Source organism: Rhyacophila brunnea, unplaced genomic scaffold (genome assembly GCF_057557595.1).
Source record: "Rhyacophila brunnea isolate RB1 unplaced genomic scaffold, BYU_Rbru_1.0 scaffold_5, whole genome shotgun sequence".
Taxonomy (NCBI): Eukaryota; Metazoa; Arthropoda; class Insecta; order Trichoptera; family Rhyacophilidae; genus Rhyacophila; species Rhyacophila brunnea.
The window spans coordinates 44,451,070-44,470,594 of record NW_028233170.1 but is presented as its reverse complement, the minus strand read 5'-3'; the positions used below and the strand labels follow the sequence as shown (position 1 = coordinate 44,470,594).

The following is a 19,525-nucleotide window of genomic DNA, read 5'->3' as shown; positions in this document are numbered from 1 at the left end:
ATTATTTAAGTAAAAATAATAGTGTAATATTTTATCGGGAATCGTACACTTATCGGCTTAAAATCTTCTGTGGTTTGTGCCCTTAAAACCGCATTAATAAATGATATGGAAGTTAAAACTAATACAAAAACAGGTCTATTATTATGGGTTAGTTTGTTAGAGATAAGACCCGATAACACCGGGAACATTTTGAAATAAACAACAAATATTTATTTAAATATAGTTTTCCATAAGTAGGTATATTATAATATCATTATTATTTATAATTTATTAAGGGAGGACATGCTCAGCGTACGTCAAAATGGAGCTTTTATGCTATTTTCAAAGCATGATCCCGGACATCCCTTATACGTTGTAGATAATCTATTTACATAATTTTGAAGCCTTATTATCCTTTATATTTATTTTAATCATTTGATGACTGCATAAAGTATTTTTATTACATAAAATAGTATTCATTTAAACCTCTCGCTGTAATGTTTTAGAATACCTATAGTCATATTTCAGTACGTCCATGTGAAGTGGTGTTAAGATTTTTTATATTTATTAAATTTTAAAAGCATTTATAAAACCATTAGTAAAATTTATGTTGGCATTATTATAGTGAAATATTTACAATAAACAATTATATTGATAATCTCTGTGATCCCAAATTTGACAAGAATTAGGCATTTTATTATTCAAAAAATGGGCAAGATTTACACATTTAAAGATAATTTTAAAGATACTGATTATAAGCTATATCTTTGACCATTCAAATGTGATAAACATTCTACGAGTAATGTTTGCTTTATAATAATTATTGACCTAAGAATAAGGTAGTATTTTTTTGAAATACACCATTTCTATTGGCATTTCCCAGTGGCTAAGCTACAGCATACGGCCGTAGCCATAAATTTACAAACGATAAATTAAGTAGGGAGTAAGATCGTGTTAACGCGCGTGTTTAAATATGTACCGTTTTAAAAAAAAATCGTTTAAGTTAGGTTAGGAATATCCAGGATCATGCTTTGAAAATAGCATAAAAGCTCCATTTTGACGTACGCTGAGCATGTGGGCCATTAAGGAGCAGGAAATTAGGAAGAGCCAGGTGAATAACAACAGTGTTTTTATGAGGTTTTTATTAATAAATAATTTGTTCAGCGGTTGCCTCTCGCCGAGCGACATGCCAACATATTGGCATTTCATCAATTTTTTTAAATTTAGATTATATTGGATATTTAATTCGTTTTGATTATTTGATTTATTATTGTACCACTCTTGTGTTGCAAAAGTGCTCAAATCTGTTTAGCAAATTTACACGGGCTGAAAATGTTCGTGAGAATTTAACACGTTGATCCAACAAACTCCTCCCGGATTACTAACTACTAACATTTCGTTCACATTTCCCTACCTATTTATTTTGTCACGTTTCAAATATCTATTGAAGTAGTTGTCACGTAGGTATACTTTGTAGGCAGATATAGTTTCCTTGTATTGTTTCTAAATTGTATAGTTTTCAATTAAACTTAACCAATGTGTTCATTTAGTTTGTGGCGCGAGTAGTATGCTATAGAACATGGGTGGTCAACCTGGTCCCTACCGCCCACTACTGGGCGTTCCAGCTTCAATGGTGGGCGGTAGGGTTTTAAAAACATTTTCATTATGTTTTCATAAAATTAATTAAATGTAATTTCATCAGACTGCATGCTTCTATGTACGCAAAGTATAAATAAAAAGATAGATTTAACTACTGTAAGTTATAAAGGTTTATTCTGCCAAACATAGCGAAAGTCTGACATAAATTATTTTGTAAGTAATTATTATTATATGCTTTAACTTGTTTTAACTCTGCTTTATAAATTTTATAAGTAAAGTAAAGTTATCCCTACTTTATAAATCACCATTATTGTGGAACCGGTGGGCGGTTAGAAAATTTTACTACTGACAGAGATACAAAAGTGGGCAGTAAGTATAAAAAGGTTGACTACTTCAGCTGCTATAGAAACGTTCGACATCTATGTACACATTCTATAATTTTCGTAACACTGAGTACACTCGTCAAAAATTGCATATACTTACTTTAATAACAATCAAAATATATTTATTTTTTCCATCTTTAGTACATAAACAAAATAAAAATAAACGAAAAATAAAATTCATTCATAATAAAATAAAATAAATAAATGTTATATTATGTATTATAAATAACATTCATTATGATCAATCAGAGAGATGAAATAGTTTATGTTGAGGCAGATCATCATAATTAGGTTCCCTGGTTATTAATTTTAATCTGAGATGCGGTTCCATGATATCCAAAAGCCTGTTCCTTTTTTTGACTACTTAATGTCTACAAATGGTGGAAAATCAACTTCACATAGATTTAAAGCTGGGAAAGGCAAGATGCATTTCAGGACTTTTTTTGTTAAAACTGGATACACGTGTTGCATTTGCAACCAGAATGATGTTAAAGTACACTCCTTATATTTATTTGCAAGAATCCGTCTGAAGCTAATTCAAACAATTGCTCTTCTTCCGCATGCGATAAACCTTCTAGCATGGATGTTGTATTGATGTCGTATTAATTATTGTTGCACCAGGCGCAGCCAAAGCCCGGTGCAGCGCGTACCCCCACCAAACTTCCCGTACCCTTATAGATACACCACCAGGGAACTTAGAAATAATGGGAACTGAAATACATAACGGGTAAGGCGATAGCAAGTAATCGACTCGAGTAAGGAAGAATCCGTGCTAAACTTAGACACGTGTCAAGAATACGTTGTACGTCGAATACTGAAAACTGCTATCGGTTTATGAATTTACGCTCATTTAATGTTGGTGTATTACACACACTATTGTACGTGCATAATGCGTGCTTCATTTTCGTAGGACACTCACACATTCAAAACCCTGCATCAACATGCGGCGTATTGAATATAGCCTATTGAATATAGCCTATTGGTATTCTATTTATTATCTGTTCTGTGTACACCACATTAGCGTGAGGTTCGATAATTTTGGCACGAAACAAGACATAGTCGGAAAACTTCATGTAAATACAGTCGACAATATGGTTAACTATATCACGTTAACCTGCCTAATATTAGTATTTCTAATATATTTCCTTTATACCTAATAATTGTAATTACATACCCAAATACCGAAAAGATGGTGATTGTAAATGAAACGTAAAATGATATGTATTTATAACGCCCAAAATGACGGAGCGGTAACGTGTCGGCGTATAATGTTGTGTCTCGGGTTCGAATTCAGATTTTGAAATTCACATGTTGTTTTTCAATGCGTGTTTGGACCCAAAGTATTGAACTAATAAGTTGAGTAAGATAGTAAGTCGGCAGAGCTGTGTGACAGACGGGAGAGTTTAGATGTGCGAGTCGGCTGAGAGGCTAATATCCATTTCTTGTTAAAAAATCTGTTAATACAACCTTCCGTCTGTGTAGGCCTTTGTGATCCTTTTAGGATCGAACATGGTGATGTAACGTAAATATGTATTTATAATAATAATATGTTTCTTTCTCCTTTCTATCATTCCTTATTGTTTTCTATAGACGGCGACGTCTCATTATCATACGACATAAAAAAATAAAATAATGGAAGTATTAATTACTCAACACGCCCTCGCCTCGGCCTTTGATCCTGGCCCCCAAAACAGGGGACGCACCTCGATCGATTGTGACGTCACTCGTCGGGTCCCCGTAAGGGGTCCCCCCATATTGTTCCCTAATTGTATGCAAATACTCGGAAGCATTGTGCTCGACGTTCTGACTGTTCACAAATATAACGAAGAGAGATGTAGTTACAGTGTGATTGGAAATACTGTGATTACTTTATCATTAGTAAATTTACTTTAACCCATTATTTTATTAACCCATTGATCCAATATCAAGATTCGAATAAATACCTGCAAAATATTATTTTTCTCTTATTAAACTAAAATCTTGTAAAATACTAAGCATATCGATACACCAGTTTAATAGGGGAACAACTCATAAAACCTTGTTCCGAGATAATGGCGTTTGAATTTTTTGCAGTAATTCTTATTTAAATTTTAAAGCCTTGATTTCGATGAAAGTGTATATTTTTTTGTATTTGATTTAGTGGAATCATCAATGCACAATGAAATTGTACATTTTAATAACGAATTAACATATAAATTTGATTATATAATGGAATTACTGATTAATCTTAGAAAGGATTATTCGATTTTATGACACATTGAAGAAATTTTTAATTATTTTTTTTACTGAATTATAAAGAAAAGACCTTTCTACATCAAATGGCATTCTTAACTCAAAACCTTTAAATATTGAGTTGTTCCCCTATTGAACTGGTGTCTCGATATATTATTACGATAACACCTTTCAGCTTATTTTCTTGATTCAAGATAACACGGATATCGTCCGGTTAATTCTGTATATACAAAGCGTTATCTATCTTTATATATCTAAATATCTTTATATATCTAAATAGCAAGTTAACATTAAATTTAAACCCGCTGCGTATAGGTACGTCATGCCTCTGACTATGAATACTGAAAATATTAGGTAAGTATGTCATTTTAACACTTGTTTCACCTAGAAAGAGAACTGGCATTATTTATGCACCATATCTCTAAACCATTATTATCAACGCCTATTCGACGCTTGCATTCTGACGGTACTGATATACGGTAGCGAATCATGGCACCGTACGAAGGCGAAAGAAAGCAGCCGTATACTGAGCTTTGTAAACAGATGTTTGCGCCGGATACTGGGTGTGGTGGTATGACTTTAAGAGTAACGAGGAGATAAAAGAACGCACAAAGCAGTCTCTTATCACGCTGAGAGTGAAGAGTCGACGTTGGACCTGGCTTGGTCACGTGCTGCGGCTGCCAGAAGAGAACCTCAACTTGGGTTCTCTGTTCTTCAAGCCAACTGGATCCCGGCGTCCCGGAAGGCCGCTAAATACTATCTATTGAGTATATAAAGTGTGCGCCGCATGGTGCCCATTCGCCCCAACTAAAGGGCGGATATGGCCGAAGAAGAAGAAGATAGCTCGGTTAGTTTGTTTAGTGTACCTATTATATATTATGCCGTTTATAGTATAAATTACATTGTATACTCTACAAGTCTACAGTCTACATTGTCCAAAATATTACGCACATTGCCTTTGCAACTGATTGAAAATAATTTTTGTGCCTACTTAAGAGCATACATAAGTGAAACGGCAAATAATTTTCAACTTCATAAAAACATAATCCTTCGATATGTAGGTAGGTACATATTGCTTACGACCGTTTCACGGGTAAATCCAGGTTTTTAATATATTTAATTTTGAATTATTATAAGTATTGCGTTTGTCTTTTTACGATAGACTTTGTAAACATTCTGTATTTTATTACAATATATCGGTATATGAGTGGGAGCATTTAGTTGGCGCACGCGTTGATTCAACAATCATTTCTGCTTTTTGTATTATTTAACCTAAAGAGCTATCGAATAACAACAGCTAACGATACTTACGGTTTATTTGTTTTTAAATACCTACATACGAGTATTACATACTTTCTTGCTATATATTTTTTTTCTATATGCTTTGATGGATACATCAAAGTTTCTATGAGGACTTAGTGGTAATTCAAAAGAATGTGCTACCTAGGTTCCCACCGCCACCCGTCATAGTATGGGTGGCAGTGGGAACCTAGGTAGTACATCATTTTGAATTACCACTAAGGCATAAAGCCCACCAAGAAAGCGCTCGACGCGCTCACTACTGAGTAGGCCCCCTCCCATCCGCGCATTACCCTTCACCTATGTAATAAGCAGCTCAAGCAGCACAAAATAATTATTATTACAGCGCCTCTCATAACAAAGCAATAAAAATATTATATTATTTCGGGGCTTGTAATTAATATTCACGATGACATTATTCTACCAGCGATAAACTGGACACGCAATAAAATTAAACAATGAGTTCTCTGTTATTTAATAATTGCTTCTCGCCCGTCGATCGACGACGCCTCGAGCAGCGTGATTTTGGTAGCCGTGTTCAATGAATGGACTTATTTGTATTTTCATTAAATCGTATCGCCGAGAAGCGAAAAACGGTGACTCATGCGGCAGGCGGGGCACAAGGCATCGTCAAGTCCAGTGTGCGCTGGCGTATTTGATTACGTTGTATTTTCGATGATTTACGCGCCACTTGTAGAAATTTTGCGCGAGCGCCGCACTCGCTGCGTCAATGGGCTTTATGCCTAAGACCTCATAGAGACTTTGTGTGCTGTCTGATAAAATGCCTTATTAGAAATCATTCGTCTACAATTATTATACATTATACCCGTGTCGGGTACCTATTGCTGATTTGAATTCGGTCTATGAGGCCGTCTTGCAAAACCTATAATTACCAGTGACGTCCCGTGGGGGCGGCAGTTACCCAAAGGGCGGCAAATCAAAGAGAATCATTAGGTATATATAGAAATAGCTACATAAACTTAGTAATAACGGAAATATCTTTTCATTAAAAAAATCAGCTCACTGGTTGGAAACAAAATGTACTAATTACTATAAAAGTTTTAACATGGCTATATTTTTTTGTCGGGTTCGCAATGTCTAGTTTACTTCCGTTGTCCTTTGAAGATTTTCGAATTGTAGGTATATATCTTGTTAGTAATGTATTCATGGCCCCCACATCCTGAAGTGGAAGCGATTAGAGGCTATAAATTTACGGTGTGTTTATCTCATTTAACTAGTTGATTTGCCACGTTGGGCCCCTCCTGAGCCCGGGCCCCAGGCTAGAGCCCTGTCAGCCCCCCCCTTTGTGGGGGCCATGAATGTATCCATACAACACATTTCTTAGATATTGGATTCATGAAGGGTTGATAAAAAGTACTGTATAAAAAATGTGGCGGCATTTTGGCAGTGCCTAGGAGCGGCATTTTGTCTAGGGACATCACTGATAATTAGGCACACACAGAAAAATAAAAAAAATCATGATATTTTGTAAGAGATTATTAAATTTGAGGTGTGGATTAGGTACCTATATACGGTGGTACGGTAGTGTAACTTCAATATCAAAACCATTAGTTTCGAAGAATGCTAATAATTATTTAATTTTTAACAGTTACGCGGAATCAGTACACAATACATAAATTGATAAAATATGACTAAAATGATTTATTCCAGTAAGAGAGAAGAGGGGAGGAAAAACGTCACAAATAAGCATGCACTGAATCCAAAATACACACATCGATAGAAAAAAAGCAACGTGGACCTTCATATTTTCAAGACAGTGGAATTTTATCCAGGCCCACAGATTATAGGTACCTACTGCTGGCGGGATTAATGAGGAGGATTTAGGTCTGCTGATAGTCTTTTGGAGACCCTCTCGGATGTTGCCGTACTGGTTATTCAGGTTTTGGAGTCGGCCCTTGGTCGTTATCGTCCTCGGCTCGGGTGTTAGGGGTCTCTAGACGTCGTCGGTATGACATTGAAGTTAATCCCTCCAAACTAAAACCCGCCCGCACCACATTCGGTCTTAATCGATCGTACGAGGGTGGGTCAATAATTCCTTAGAAAAAAGCATTAAAACAGGTTTTATTTTTGTATTTTTTTTTTATTTCTCAACATAATTTCCTTGGAGCTCAATACACTTGGTTAGACGTTTCTCAATTTTTTTTAAACCGTCAGAAAAATAAGTTTTCGGAAGGTCCTCAAAATAAGCATTTGTCCGATCGATGACTTCTTCATTTGAAAAAAACGTTGTCCGTTGTGCCATTTTTTTAAGTTTGGGAAAAGGAAAAAGTCACTGGGCTGGCGAATACGGTGGGTGGTCGACCAATTCGAACTTCAATTCTTCAATTTTAGCCATTGATCGTAAACATGTGTGAACACGGGCATTGTCCTGATGAAAGAGGATTTTTTTCCTGTTTAAATGAGGCCGTTTTTCTTCAATTTTGTTTTTTAGCTGGTCCAATAAAGATGCATAATAATCCCCTGTTATTGTTTTTCCTTTTTCCAAATAGTCAACGAAAATAATATTTCACGTGCATCCCAAAATACAGTAGCCATAACCTTACCAGCTGATTTTACGGTTTTCGCCTTCTTTGGACATGGTTTGCCTTCGCAATCCACTGCTTTGACTGTTCTTTCGTCTCGGGAGTATAGTGGTGTATCCATGTTTCATCTACAGTCACAAAGCGACGAAAAAATTCATCCGGATTGCGTTGCATGAGCGACAACAGGGCTTTAGAGGCCACCACCCTACTGCGTTTATTGTCGACTGTGAGCAAACGCGGCACCCATCTTGCAGAAATATTTTTCATGCCCAATTTGTCATGTAAAATAGAAATGACGCTACCTTTTGAGATCCCTGTAACCTCAATTATCTCACTCAATTTTAATCTTCGGTCACTTAACACCATATCGTGGATTTTATTGATCATTTCTGGTGTAGTCACCTCTACAGGACGTCCTGAGCGTGGTTCATCCTTTGTTGATGTACGACCACGTTTAAATTCATTTAACCAGTTATAAATAGTTGCAAGTGAAGGAGCAGATATGCCGTGAACTAAATCCAACTCATTTTTTATTTCCTTTGCTGTTAACCCTTTTATATTAAAATGTTTAATAACGACTCTAAACTCAATTTTCTCCATTTTCCATTTTTCCATTTTCCACAAGCAAATTTTTTTTTTAAATGTACGAGAAACACACAACAACCCGACCAATCTGATTGAAACTTCGCAGCATACTGAATCGGTAGTGCCGCTGCATGAAAACAAACCGCTTGCAGTACTAGTCGCGCCACCTGTCGGCTTTTCTAAGGACTTATTGACCCACCCTCGTATCACGGGACCCTACAGTGGCGATGTGAAGCATCTATTTCAATTTTTCCCCAGGCCTACAGATCGCAACCAGTGACGTCCCTAGACTAAATGCCGCCACATTTTTTTTACTTAGTACTTTTTATAATCCTTTCGTGACTTCAATATCTAAGAAATGTGTTGTATGGATACATTACAAACAATATATATATAGTTTCAGATAGGTATAGTTAAAAATACACCTGACAACTTCCAAAACTCGCGAGTGACTGGCAAATATAATATTTGGATAATTTTAAAATTAGTTATGCACGTGTAATTGCTATTTACCAAGAACGTGATGTCCAAAGACAACGGAAGTAAACTAGACATCAGGAACCCGACAAAAAGAAAGTTAAGTTAGAACTTTTAACCTACCTAGGTACCTACCTTATAAATACATTTTATTTCCAACCAGTGAGCTGATTTTGTTAATGGAAAGATATTTCGGTTATTACTAAGATTAGGTAGGTAGCTATTTCTATGCATACCTAATAATTCTCCTCGATTTGCCGCCCTTTGGGTAACTGCCGCCCCCAAGCGACGCTCAATCTGCCTACCCCCACGGGACGTCACTGAATTCGCAACCGTACTAGTACTACGCTAATCTGCCCCATGGTGAGTGGCGAAATCATCAAAATTCATTACTTCTTTAGCCAATATCTACTGCAAGCTAAGCCTGAACATGGAATATAATATAATATTATAATAATATTATGTAGGGCGTAGGCAAATAAAATGTCGTTACATGCAGACGTCTAAGGCGCTTCGCTCGGCGTCACATTCTATGTCTATGTTTATTCAAGAAGCTTCCGCCGGCACGCCATGTTTGTTTTCAACCTGTCATAAAATGAGTTATTTAGGATTTTATTACCTCTGAAAATCAACAAGCGCTAAATCGTCTCACACTATATTTACACCGGTGATTTATATCTTAATCTGACGATATTAAAGTAAAAAATAATGTAATATTGTTCTCCAGCATGCTTCGTATTATTTGGTTAGGTAATGGATATTTTGATTAATAAAATTATGACTAATTGTATTCTTTAATGTAACCATTGACGTATTGTGTGTGTAGGCAAGTCATGCGTTGTATAGGGGCGGTACATTATAAAGGGCGGCGAATCAAGCAACAGATACAAATACGACAACTTTTGAGAGCAGTAGCGGTTTTCAATGAAAAGTAGACAGTAGGTGTAGACTAGGGATTCCAATCCCGGGATCCCGGGATCCCGAGCTATTTTCGATACCTATGAATCCCGGGATTGATAAACATACTTAATCCCGAAACTTTCGGGATTGATTTTTTTATCAATTTTTATGGAAAATAAAATAAAAACAAAAATATAACAGAAAAAAATAGTTTTAATAACATTAGAAATAAACTGAGTTTGAATGAAGTTTGATTGATACCCATGTGTAAGTTTCCGATTCATTTTATTTTTTCACATAAATTAATAAAAATGAGAAAGATTGGAAAAAAACAATGCTTCGCACTTTTAACAAAGTAATTCCACCATGATCTCATACGTTTTACGGCAGTTTCATATTTGGCTGACTAATTTGATTTATGAAGCGAAAAGGCCATAAGTACCTACACCATGATTATTTGCTTTACTATTTTAAATCTCGCTAATCCATTCATTAAGTCTTTACTATCAGAAACAGCAATCTCATATTAAATTCACATTATTATTCATATTACAATATTATTTACTCCATTAAACTTATATATTTCCAAGATTGAACGTAAACGTATACAATATAAACAATAAATATCTCAAATAGTATAAATTATACTAGATTTATTTTTGACCGATTTTATCAATGTTATTTGTAAATATAAAATTTTCATATTAACAATGGAAAAAATGGCAATCCCGGGACCAATCCCGGGATCCCGGGATTATCAAATTGTAATCCCGAAATCCCGGGATCAGAATTTTGGCTTGGGATTGGATTCCCTAGTGTAGACTTGTAGAGTGTCACTTGACTTGAAAGAATCTATTATCTTAGTATAACTGTAATAACTATTTTCGTATTGTAATACATATTGTAAGGGCAGTTTATCGCACAGGCAAAATGTTCACAAGGGTGGGTTCAAACCAGTCAGCGCCATAGATTCCACCTACGTGAGGATGAGTATTAGGTGGACGTTGTTTTATAAATTCTTAAAATAGGGTCTGCTCGACTCATTCGGTATATTTCCTTGTATCTAATTTATATTCTTTTGTATTTACACTCTTCTATTGTTTAATAACTTTAATACTGATTTTTTTTTTATATAATACTGTTTTAATAATATTTCTTTGTTTCTAATTAATGTCATGTTGTGAATGTCTTAAATTATTAATTTGTATTGTTCACTATATGTAAACATACGTGGCTGGGACATGTGTTCAGGATGCCGCCATAGGGTTCCGTCGTCGTGGCCGGCCCTCCCTCATCCTGCAGCGGTGCTACAAAAGCGATCTACGTGCTGCAGGTCTGGGATGGCGGGAGGCGCAAGAGTTGGCGATGGATCGAGGGAAGTGGAGCGAACTCGTGCTTGCCCTATGCCCCAATGCTGGCTCGTGACAGGGAGAAAGAAGAAGAAGTGCAGAGACCATATTAAATAAACAGATGAAGTATGAATATAAATATGTATGTACATATTTAGAAAATGCGTTTCTAATCAACTTCAATAATAATATGAAGTTGCCTACGTCGCGAAAAAATGTTTCAAAATTTATCAGGATGGAAAAATCTTGTGTAAATGCAGCTTTACGTCATTAAACTGAAACGGTTACACATGTCATGTTTTGTGCTGCCGTTGTGTCTGTTGATTGAAGAGTGTTTGTTTATTTATGCATCATGTCGAGTTATTGCTCTGCAGTGTTGATGGTTGCTTATTTTTACTATTATTATCCGTTTACTTTGGGACACTTAATTATTTAATGCTCATTAGATGAGAGGACGCCGACGATTTCTGTTTGTTTCATTTTCCTCTGGGCTACGAGTCTGATGGAAACGTCGTTAATTTCCTTATGGCGCTTTTATTCTTTTAAAAATGGAATCATATTAATCATAATAAAGTTGTCTATCTAGTGATATCCGATGGCAAATGGTAACTATTTTCTTATGTCCATATTTATTAATAAGTAAGTACATAAATATTCAGTGACGACCCTAGGCAGATTTAGAATGGCGTTCCGTTTCATTTTATGGAGAGCCGTTCCTTTATCTTCAGTTTCTGGATGATTGACTGGTTCGTCCTGTGCTCCGTCCAAGAAATGCGAAGCATTCGGCGCCAACACCACATCTCAAAGGCATCAATTGCCTTCCGTTCTCTTGCCTTCAGGGTCCACGACTCGACTCCGTCAAACTTTGACTCCGTTAAACTAATTTGTCTGTGTAATTTCTAACGAAGCGACCGATTCGTCTGTTTCATGGAAAACCACCAATGCTTTCAAAAGTTCGTTCCATCGAATGCCGTCGTTTATAATAAGCAACGCTTGACTTGCCTACCCTAACGGCACGTCACTGATGTCGCTCCCTTTAATTTTTAGTCACGTTAGGTAGGTAGGTACCTACCTATTTACCTATTTTACTATTATTTATTTTCGGTTATCTTAATACACAAAACATCTTTAAATTTATATATGTATAGGTACACCATATATCGAGAATTAGATTATTTCCAAGCAACCTACTCTCAAACAGTGATGGTTTTACGTGGAGGTCTGTAGCGCTGATAGTTTTGGAGACATCTTTGTAAAAAAACCTGTGTGGTGAACCGCCATTACATTATGTTATACAATGAGTTTTACGATACAACAATGGTTACATTTTTAGGATTTTTAATGTTTCGATTCATTTTTAAACTAAGATGTCGATACTTTCTCACCGCCAATGCTCTCAAGAGTTGTAACAGATTCGTTCCTTCATTCGCCGCCCTTTCTAATGCGCCACCATGCATCGCACGATCTGCCTACCCCCATCGACGTCACTAAAATATTATAATAAGTACTTAATACTAATTTCTTAAGACACCACCTCGAATGCGGAGATACTACTAAAATTAATTAAACGACTAGGGGCATACATATTATTAGGTACCTATTAGGTATATATTTGGAATGACGCCATCTACCGTGGAAGTAGACTTCATTAGGTACTACATATTTTGGCTTGTAGGATTAAGCTTAAAAAACTGGTGCATTCATTCGTATACCAGCAGCACGGATCAAGCGAGGGGTTGATATCAAAGAATAAAATTTCAAATAGGGGTGGGATTATCCCGAACAGTTCAGGTGACCAGGATCATTCTAATCCATCAACTGAAAAATCCCAAGAGAGATTGATGTGAATTGATTTCTAGTATGAGAATACACGAGGTAAGTAGGTAGGTATAGTAAATACGGGGACGAAACTAGGTGTTTGAGCGCCCGGGACATTAAAAATGAATGCGTTCGTTACGTTACGTTACAGTTATTTACCACAATACGGTCACTGCTAAAGACACGACTGGCGTGTATTAATTAGCATGATAATTAAATGTGGTAATTAGCTCGTCAGCAGTGAAAGAGTTAGATCTTATGGCCACGAGCCTAGCGCGTCTTTAGCGGTGAAAGACTTAAAGAAGACGGCTAAGGCCTCGTCCAGGGTGGACGCGTTCGGCGGAGCGTTGAGCGGCGTGCACAACTCAAATGTATAACTGTGTGTGAAAATGTTCGTAGACAATGTCTTTTTTGGTTATACGTTTGTACGGTTATACGTTTGAGTGATGCACGCCGCTCAACGCTCCACCGAACGCGTCCATATAAGAGATCTTATTATAGCGAAATAGTAACTCAATGCGTAGGTCCACCCGGAGCCAGTCTCGGGTACCGTACATGGAAAGCCCTAAAGCAAAACATATTGAGAACCATGGTAGGGCGCACCAGAGACAACATGGTGAAGTGGGGGTTCTCTGATGACCAAAGCTGCGAGTGCGGTGACATGCAAAGCATGGAGCACCTATTTTCATGCAAGGCTTGCCCAGTAATCTGCAATTTCGAAGATATCAAGCCGAGGATAATGGTGTTGCCTTCGCTAACTTCTGGAGCGACACATTGTAGCTATTGAAGACACAACACGACGAAGCAGATGCGTAGGTATTCATTACCTAATATATATTTGTCTTGATTTAATAACGCATAAGAGAAAACATATGTAAATGTGTAGGAGAGAGTGAGACGGGGAACAGACGTATTAAATAATGGAGTAAGGTAAAAGCAAGGATATGAAATATGATATAATGAAAAATAAACTGAAACGAAAATAAAAGAATCCTTTACTTTATTCGGGTCAAGAAAGAAAACGTAATATGATAGTAAACTCTCAAAATAGTTTGACAGATTATTTGAAGTCTAAATATGATGTTAATAAAAATAATTTCAGCCGCAGAGTCACAACTAATAATAGGTATTGACAGGTGGTACTGCCACCTGTTAATTTTTAATAGTCTGACAATAAAGCACAACACAGAACCTCTTCGTTTTTTAACATTCTGTCTACTAAACTTTTCAACGCCATTTTAAAATTTTGAGATATAGACTTACATATTTTAATAAATTATTTACTATAATATCTGCCCGGTACTGCTCCATATGGGAGGAGATTTGGTTTGGTGTGGGACTTATTATTTTAGCACTACAAATCACAGATAACGAGATAAGATTCACTGGTTGGATGGAGCTGCCAGTGACTGCCGTGTTCTAGGGGTACCGAATTGGAAAGCGGCCACACTGTATAGGGACAGATGGAGGAAGCTGTTGGAGGAGGCCAAGACCCACACCGGGTTGTCGCGCCCCTGATGATGATGATCACAGATAACTCTCACAGCATCGACACAGTGTGATGGGAGGTTCAGACGTGATATCGGAACCTGTGGTCCTATTCTACAAGGGCGCGGGTGTCGCAACCTCAGACGGCATCCTCAATACGGAGCAGGCAAGCTTAGCTTATCCAAAAAGTGCGTAGAAACTAGGGGGCGATCAGCTTAGTTTAAGCTGTTTTGACACTAATTTTACCTATCTATTCATTGGTAGGTACTGTCCTCGTAAGTGTATGGGGTAGTTATTGGCAGCTGAATCTGTACGTCAAATGTCAAATTAATTATTCATTACGCCGCGAAAGTGCTCCGAATCCCTCGTACACGTGCCTGTGAGATTGGGGGCCTCAGATCAATGGAAAACGTAGGCCTCGTTATTTTTTTATTGATAAAAAAGAAAGTGATCAAAATATACATATATATGCATGATTTCAAATAAAATGGAATTGTCTTTATTGGTGTTTGCATCTTTTTTTAAATTTATAATATGTACGCAGGGCAGTGGCGAAGGGTGGAGGTAGGCTGTTAAGCATGGCCCCCACATCCTAAAACGCCCCCCCCCGTCCAGGATCTTTGGCGGGCCCCCCTACCTATCGCTAAGTTTAATGGCATGTGTGACGCACAACAAAAGCGTTTTCAAAATTGTGTTAGAGGTAAAAGTAAGGGCCTTCGGTTTATTTTTAGGGATTTTTGTAGTTTTAATACATCTACTTGAATTATGTAGTTGTCAATTATCAACACAAAACAATAATTACAAGATAAAAAGAACTTTTTATGTGCAATGATTTTAAATTTTCTGTTAAATCATATAAACTTGACTTGATCAAAAAAATGTGTACTTGATAGAAATAATACTGAAATGTCATATCGATTTCCATAGTAACGCACGTATATATTAATATTAATAATTTATTTGCTAGGACCCACTTAGCAAGCAATAATAGTTTTACTTTTTACGGATTTCTTCCGAAATAACTTTTCATACAAAACAGAATTGACTGAAAATGAAATCAATTCTACTTACAGATGGCTAAAAGTATTAAAAAAATGCATTGGCATCATGTTCTGATATATTCTAAAAGTTTCAAATGTCTAGGCTAGTCGGGAAGTTAGTTAAAAAATATAAATCGATTGCAAGATTTGTACCGGCCAAATAAGAATACGAGCTAAGAAAAACGTTCATCTAACGACCTCATTTTTTAAATATGTAAAATTCTCTCTTGTGAAATAGCGTAGCAGTCGACTTTTTTTACCTACTATTAGAGCAAATTTGTGATGTGGGCTTATCTTAAATATCTGATTGACCCGTCACGCCGGGCCCCCTGAGCCCGGGCCCCTAGGTTAGAGCCAGTGCTCGAAATAGAAAATATCACGAACCGGAACGCTATATCATGTTCCAAAATGTATTGATTATATATCCAGGCGCGCACACAGAAAATTGGTTTGGGGGGGTCCATTTTGGAAAATATCTATAATGTTTTTTTTATTGATCTTTAAGGGTTCAGAGTTAATAAAATAATTTCCTGACGTTTCAAATACGGAATACCATACTTTTAGAGGGACATTCCCCTACCTAGACACTCCACCATTTGAGTATAGCGCTAAACGTTCACTTATAAGTTATTGGAGTTGTTGCATCCACAAGTGGTTATCATCACCAGTGGTTTGTAATATTTATTAGGACCGTTAGTGTTAGTTTGTGTCGTCCGCGCTGTCTTGTTTTTCAAACATGCCTCATCGGAATGTTAAACCAAAAAATGGATGCCCCGGATAGTTGCACCAATTTATGAGTGCCACGGGTCTACTAAGAATGCCGAGAGGAGTGTGTCCAACCGGTTTATAGGTTATTCGACAGCCAAATCATTCAGGCCATGATTCTCAGTCATGAGGTCCTGACGAAGAATAATATTCTATTCACCTAAATAATTTGTTTTTTTTACGCTTTTGGGGGCCTGATTATATCTATAATAATAGTATAAATAAGCTTAGTTTTTTATATAATGTACATTTTGTTTTTTTAATCTACCCGCAATACACTATAGTACATATTCATTAGTACTTTTTAAAATATTAATAATACTTATAAATTTACAAAATAGTTAACCTAAACATGCATTAATAATAATTATACAAACATAAATAATCGTATATGAATCTAATTGGAATGAAACAATATTAAAAGAAATAAAATAATTGATTAGGTACTATGGACCTATTGTAATTATTTAATTTATAAAATGAATATTATAATGCGAAGCGTTTTCAAATGATCAAATTAGCACAATTTATAAAAAAAAATTAAACACAAAAATGCAGGCGACTTTTTTATTATCCCTGAAACAAATGATTTTGTCTTCAAATTTTCTTCCTTTATTTATAATATAGAATAGAAAAATAAAAGAATACATTATTACATGTTTGCAGAAAGGTATAATTATTTTTTTATGACAATATTTTCGGTATTTTAGTATACGACTGTGATTAATTAGTTATATATCGAAGATTTAAGTGCCGAAATAAGAATATAGGTAATGTTTGTAGGTATATTTCGCTTTAACTCTTCGATTTACCGCTTTGTGGTAAGTGCCACCATTTGGCAATAAACAACGTAAATAGATACTTTATATTTCCCATCAATCATCATAAGATTCAGTTTATATAACTGAATAAAATATATTTTTAATAAAACCATTGAAAAATAATTTTCTCAGACTTGCCGGCCTTTAAAACTTTGATGTTTCGCAAATTAGAAATATTTTCATTACAAAAAATATACGAATATTAAACGTTGAATATACGTTTATTAAATATACCTACAAAGATAATTATTAACTACCTGAAGCAATTACTTTGGTATACCTACATAATATTAAAAATAAAATGTAAAAATATTTGTACTAGTGGGATCATGTTTTTCTATTTTATGGGTTTCTGAGATTGTTGAAAATTATGACCCAAAGGAAATATTTTGATTTTATTTTCTTACTGGAATCTGCAGTGATGCTATTTAAATATGTATTATTTTAAGTACCTACCTAATTTATTACGTCAACATTTCTCCGTGTGTATGATTAAACCTTGGTCAATCCAGTGCTATACGAAGGTCTCCCTTATTTTATTCTATTCCTCTCGGTGCTTACTTAGTTTTTCATTGCAAAGTATTTCCGCCGAACTTCATCAATAATTCATCATTAATGTATAAAAAATAATTAGAGTAGAGCAGGAAGGTTAGCTAATGGGCACCGAAAAACCACAACTTAAAATGATTAAATTTAGAAAACTAAGGAGTCTTATTTTTTCGATGTCTCTATTCTGACACCTCATTGGCTGCATACAACTACTAATATTAATAGGCCGACCAATGAACGGCCCGATTGCCTTACAAAATGCAAAATTTTGACCTCAAAATTATGACGTCAAACCTATAATTTAGCTAAAATACTTTCTTATACATAAATTCATCCGACAATTAATTATTATGGTTGTCTCTCTTAAAAATTCTGTTTTATTACAACAACAAAAATTGTCCTTCATTGACCATAAAATATTCAAAAATTTCAAACCTTGGTAGCATATATATAAACTCTATACCTATCTGGGTAGATACCTAGGTAGTTTTATTCATACTTTTAATTACTGTGTTATTTTTGTACAACATTTAAGAAATTAATTATTTTACACAGTAGGTATACAAATAGGTACTAATTTAATGTGTTTCAATTGAAAGTCTAAAAGTTCCAGAGTGGATTATAATTATTACGTCGTTAACTTACGATATATATATGCATGTAACTTAACTGCATTATAAAAATAATATGTAGGAACATGAAAAACTTTGATACCTACCTATAAATGCAAACATGGAGAGAGATAAATCTTTTTATCATAGTTGTCTCGTTTTAAAAATTGATAATAGGGTCGTCTTCGACCCTTTCTTTTCAGAAACAAAAAAACTTCCTTCTTCAATAGACATTATTGCACCATATATTGGACAAAGCAATAAATTTTTGCCCGGCCCTTTTCAATACAATATTGTTTTATGACCCAAGTTTTTAGAAATGCCTTACCGCAAAAAATATCTGTGAATGCATTTTGTCTATTGAGTACGAGTACAGTATTTCGGCCAATTTAGTTGAATACAATTTATTATTGTCTTGAAAGTTTACCTACTTCTTCTCGATATTGTCGTTTTAAGTACGGGTCACTGATAATTCAGGGATACTCAACAAGTAAAATTATTTTTTAATAAAAAAAAAGACTTGATGTTTATGGTATTTCCTTTAATTCCAATTAAATCTGAACCGGAACGTAACATTCTAACGAGCCGGTACGCAATCCTCGGGGTTTTTACGAACAGGAACGCCATCCTCGGGAAATTCACGAGCCGGTACGGCGCTCCGGTGCGTTCCGCTCCATTTCGAGCGCTGGTTAGAGCCCTGTTAGCCCCCGCTTGTGGGGGCTATACATAAATAGTGCATACTAAACTTTGTCAGTCAAATATATTTCTTTTCATTGCACTTCGCTTACTCTTGAAGAATGAGATTGGCGAGACAGTCAGCACTTTTACGTGCAAACAATTATTATCGCGATAGTTTAAAATATACCAATACTATTGCTGCAAGTAAAGCTTTATCCAACTGACTTTCTCTTAGGTATGCTTGCATACTGTAGTTTAAGTGCTAGAAGATATCAATATTTGGCCACGTATTTTTTTCGACTTATATGTGGTGTGAATGAGAACTCTGCCATTCTTTGTAGTATTGACTTGTGTGTCCCTGTTAACAATCTTAGAAATCTGAAGCATCAGTTGTTTGTTCTTCCGAGGA

At 35.6% G+C, this 19,525-nt stretch overlaps 1 protein-coding gene across 1 annotated transcript in view; it reads left to right on the top strand.

Annotated features, from left to right (window-relative positions):
• The first annotated feature begins 16,046 nt into the window (after positions 1-16,046).
• Positions 16,047-19,525, top strand: part of LOC147066447 (uncharacterized) — a 1,147,709-nt gene continuing 1,144,230 nt past the window's right edge. Inside the window, exon 1 of the mRNA XM_085955408.1 lies at positions 16,047-16,624. The gene's annotated coding sequence lies outside the window, so the exon portion shown is untranslated. The remainder of the gene's footprint in view (positions 16,625-19,525) is intronic.